Source organism: Anopheles ziemanni (assembly GCF_943734765.1).
Source record: "Anopheles ziemanni chromosome X unlocalized genomic scaffold, idAnoZiCoDA_A2_x.2 X_unloc_77, whole genome shotgun sequence".
Lineage (NCBI taxonomy): Eukaryota > Metazoa > Arthropoda > Insecta > Diptera > Culicidae > Anopheles > Anopheles ziemanni.
This window is the reverse complement of record NW_026689847.1, coordinates 85,001-90,000: the sequence shown is the minus strand read 5'-3', so window position 1 is coordinate 90,000 and position 5,000 is coordinate 85,001. Positions and strand designations below refer to the sequence as shown.

Sequence of the window (5,000 nt, the reverse complement as noted above, 5' to 3'; positions counted from 1 at the left end):
TGAAGCGCTGAACTAGGGAGGCATCGTTTACATATATATTGGTTTTTGCATGCTCTACAGGTTAATGTCATGAGGTTGGCTATCGAGCATGCCCAAGTGATGACTTGATTGTGTGCTTGCTTGAATTCTTCACATTTCATACCATCGGTTAGTTGTCGAATCATTCCTCGATCTAACCTTCGTTCTTGGTTCATGTATGCTCTCTTCCACATAGGGCAAGCTAGAATTAACTATCTTACCCAGGACCGCCGAAGCAGCGTGGACCAGGGGAGAACTATACTTTGTCTTGTATGCCCTCTTCCACATAGGGCAAGCTAGAACTAACTATCTTACCCAGGACCGCCGAAGCAGCGTGGACCAGTGGAGGACTATACTTTGTTCATTACACCACAGTATTAAGTATGGTGTCCTCTTCCACATAGGGCAAGCTAGAACTAACTATCTTACCCAGGACCGCCGAAGCAGTGTGGACCAGGGGAGGACTATACTTTATACTTCACACACTAGCCATACTGAAGTCATCACTTGGTGGGGGTGAACTACGGCGGTATCTATCGTTTTGGTTCGGTCTATATAGGGTCGCTTGCATGCTCATTCGAATATAATGTAATTGTGTATGGCAATATGAGCATGCCCAAGTGATGACTTTGTTTCAAGCTCAACAGGTAGGGTATTGAGTCCTCTTCCACATAGGGCAAGCTAGAATGAACTATCTTACCCAGGACCGCCGGAGCAGCGTGGACCAGTGGAGGACTCTATACTTTATACTTCACACCACAGTATTGAGTACTTCTTGCATAAAGCCCCTAATGAGAACCACGAGGGCTCTCTCAATGTAGAACCACAAGGGCTCTAGTACCGATTCTCTCGGTACGGCTTGGTCCGTGTTCCTTTATGCTTGTACTCTTAGAAAGTCTCAACCCGGAGGTCTTGACTTTGATTGTCATAGTTGGACTACGACGGGGCATCCGACCATTGCTGATCGAACACCCCTGATTCACCATCTTTCGGGTAGGCGGTACGCGTACCTCCGGACGCGGAAGTCTCAACCCGGAGGTCTTGACTTTGATTGTCATAGTTGGACTACGACGGGGTATCCGACTCATCGAATACCCCAGAAGCACACCATCTTTCGGGTAGGCGGTACGCGTACCTCCGGACGCGGAAGTCTCAACCCGGAGGTCTTGACTTTGATTGTCATAGTTGGACTACGACGGGGTATCCGACTCATCGAATACCCCAGAAGCACACCATCTTTCGGGTAGGCGGTACGCGTACCTCCGGACGCGGAAAGTCTCAACCCGGAGGTCTTGACTTTGGTTGTCATAGTTGGACTATGACGGGGCATCCGACCATTGCTGATCGAACACCCCTGTTACACCATCTTTCGGATAGGCGGTGCGCGACACCACCGACGCGGAAAGTCTCAACCCGGAGGTCTTGACTTTGTATTGTTGGATAGTCCTCTTCCACTATAGGGCAAGCTGGAAATATTCCATTTTACCCAGGACTGCCGAGGCAGCGTGGACCAGGGGAGAACTTCACGGAATCTTCAGGCATCCATGATTGCCATAGTGCGTAAGCCGCCGCTGTGTGCGTCAACTCGTTCCCCGTGAGGAGGAGTCTAGCCGCCGCTAAAAGACGAAGCATTAAGTGTCCTCATTCCACTATAGGGCAAGCTAGAATGAACTATCTTACCCAGGACCGCCGAAGCAGCGTGGACCAGGCGAAGACTATACTTTATACTTCACACCACAGTATTGAGTACGACTTGCATAAAGCCCCTAATGAGAACCACGAGGGCTCTCTCAATGTAGAACCACGAGGGCTCTAGTACCGATTCTCTCGGTACGGCTTGGTCCGTGTTCCTTTATGCTTGTACTCGCGGAAAGTCTCAACCCGGAGGTCTTGACTTTGATTGTCATAGTTGGACTACGACGGGGCATCCGACCATTGCTGATCGAACACCCCTGATTCACCATCTTTCGGATAGGAGGTGGGCGCACCTCCTACGCGGAAGTCTCAACCCGGAGGTTCGGACTTAGAGTTTTTCCCATTTAAAAGTTTTTCTCTTAGCCATACTGAAGTCATCACTTGGTGAACGATTGAACTAGGGCGGGTTAATCGTTTATAGGTATCATGTGGTTTGCATGCTCTCTTAGGTTAAGGTCATGTGGTTGGCTATCGAGCATGCCCAAGTGATGACTTTGTTTCACGCTTGCTTGATTTCTTCAAGATTCCCTGTTATATAGTGTAATCATTCGAGAACAGGGAATCTTTGGTTTTGCTCAACAGGTATTGGATGTCAACTTGGTATCTAGATCGCATTAAGTCTCAACCCTTAGGTTCGGACTTGTATAGTGACATCTTGTTACGGTCTTGAGTCTCAACCCGCAGGTTCGGACTACTTAGTGTTTGATCGAATATAATATGGCAACTTGTGCCTAAGTCTCAACCCGCAGGTTCGGACTTCTGTTTATTTGGCCAATGTATGTATAAGGCAACTTGTGCCTAAGTCTCAACCCGCAGGTTCGGACTTGTGTATTTGTTCGAAGTCATGTATAAGGCAACGTGTGCCTAAGTCTCAACCCGCAGGTTCGGACTTGTTAGTGTTTCGTCAACTTTCATATGGCAACTTGTGCCTAAGTCTCAACCCGCAGGTTCGGACTTGTGTATTTGTTCGAAGTCATGTATAAGGCAACTTGTGCCTAAGTCTCAACCCGCAGGTTCGGACTTGTGTATTTGTTCGAAGTCATGTATAAGGCAACTTGTGCCTAAGTCTCAACCCGCAGGTTCGGACTTCATAGTGTTTCGTCAATGTTCATATGGCAACTTGTGCCTAAGTCTCAACCCGCAGGTTCGGACTTCTATAGTGTTTCGTCAATTATCATATGGCAACTTGTGCCGAAGTCTCAACCCGCAGGTTCGGACTTCTGGAAGGATCACTTGGCCACTAATGATCCTTCCGCAGGTTCACCTACGGAAACCTTGTTACGACTTTTACTTCCTCTAAATCATCAAGTTCGGTCAACTTCGATAAAGCAGACGCGGTTCACGAGGATCCAGCGAACGATCATCTCCAAAGACCTCACTAAATAATCCATCGGTAGTAGCGACGGGCGGTGTGTACAAAGGGCAGGGACGTATTCAACGCTGGCTGATGACCAGCACTTACTAGAAGTTCCGAGTTCATATGGACCATTGCAATCCATAATCCCTACTAAGTGAGTATTTGAGTGATTTCCCGTTCCTCTCGGAATAGGAGACACGCTGCTACCCACATTGTAGCACGCGTGTAGCCCAGAACATCTAAGGGCATCACGGACCTGTTATCGCTCGATCTCATTTTGCTAAACACAAATTGTCCTGCTAAGCAGCGTACCGTAAGTGCACTTGCGCACACGAACAGCGAAGGTGTCAGGTCATACTCCACCGAAAGGTCCTAACCCGTTCCAATCGGCATCGACGCATTAACGCTGACTGCGTTCTAGTTAGCATATGTGAGTCACGTTCGTTATCGGAATTAACCAGACAAATCAATCCACGAACTAAGAACGGCCATGCACCACTACCCTTAAATTTGAGAAAGAGCTATTAATCTGTCTCACCTCCATAAGTTCGGACCTGGTAAGTTTTCCCGTGTTGAGTCAAATTGAACCGCAAGCTCCATTTCATTGTGGTGCCCTTCCGTCAATTCCTTTAAGTTTCAACTTTGCAACCATACTTCCCCCGGAACCTGACTTTGGTTTCCCGGAAGCTACTGAGAGCACCTGGTTGTAGCGTCTCCCAATTGCTAGTTGGCATCGTTTACGGTTAGAACTAGGGCGGTATCTAATCGCCTTCGATCCTCTAACTTTCGTTCTTGATTAAAGAAAGCATCCTTGACAAATGCCTTCGCTTTAGTTAGTCTTACGACGGTCTACGAATTTCACCTCTCGCGCCGTAATACTAGTGTCCCCAACTACTTCTGTTAATCATTACCTCCGGTCTGAGTACAAACCAATGAAAGATTAGACCAAGGTCGTATTCCATTATTCCATGCAAGATTATTCTAGGGCGTTTGGGTAGACTTACTGTGGTGTGAAGTATAAAGTTCAGTTCTCCCCTGGTCCACGCCGCTTCGGCCGTCCTGGGTAAAATGGATTCATCCAGCTTGCCCTATGTGGAATGAGGACACTTTATGCTTCGTCTCTAAGCGGCGGCTTGCTCCTCCCTACGGGGAACGGGTATACGCGCACAGCGGCGGCTTACGTTATGGCAGTCATGGATGCCTTACGTTTCCATGAAAAGTGTGTTCCTCCCCTGGTCCACGCTGCTTCGGCAGTCCTGGGTAAGATAGTTAGTTCTAGCTTGCCCTATGTGGAAGAGGACACGTAGACTTACTGTGGTGTGAAGTATAAGGTTCAGTTCTCCCCTGGTCCACGCCGCTTCGGCCGTCCTGGGTAAAATGGATTCATCCAGCTTGCCCTATGTGGAATGAGGACACTTTATGCTTCGTCTCTAAGCGGCGGCTTGCTCCTCCCTACGGGGAACGGGTATACGCGCACAGCGGCGGCTTACGCAAGTTAGTCACCCTCGGCAGTGGATCACTCGGCTCATGGATCGATGAAGACCGCAGCTAACTGCGCGTCATAATGTGAACTGCAGGACACATGAACATTGATAAGTTGAACGCATATTGCACGTCGTGGGAACCTACCATGATGTACAGATGACTGAGCGCTTATATTTGAGAAATGTATCGCATACATTTAACTACGCCGTGACACCCGTCACGAGACGTGCACCATGATGTTAACTAGGGTCGCGACGACCCGCTAGCATTAAAGAACCCGTGGTTTACAATATACTGGCATTGGAATTCGAAGTATTTAGAGCGTCCGTGTTCCCGCGTGAGGCGGAAGTACGAGGAGAAGGCGTGCTTGTGGTGTCTGTGGTGGTGTTTACTGATGTCTAGCTTCAGCTTATTTATTTATTTAAATAGAAGCGAAGATGTCAAA

The 5,000-nt window shown here is 48.3% G+C and overlaps 1 non-coding gene across 1 annotated transcript; it reads left to right on the top strand.

Moving 5' to 3' along the window:
• The first annotated feature begins 4,570 nt into the window (after positions 1-4,570).
• Positions 4,571-4,725, top strand: LOC131292597 (5.8S ribosomal RNA). The gene has a single exon (XR_009190217.1). It is a non-coding gene; the product is annotated as a 5.8S ribosomal RNA (ribosomal RNA).
• The last annotated feature ends 275 nt before the right edge of the window (positions 4,726-5,000 follow it).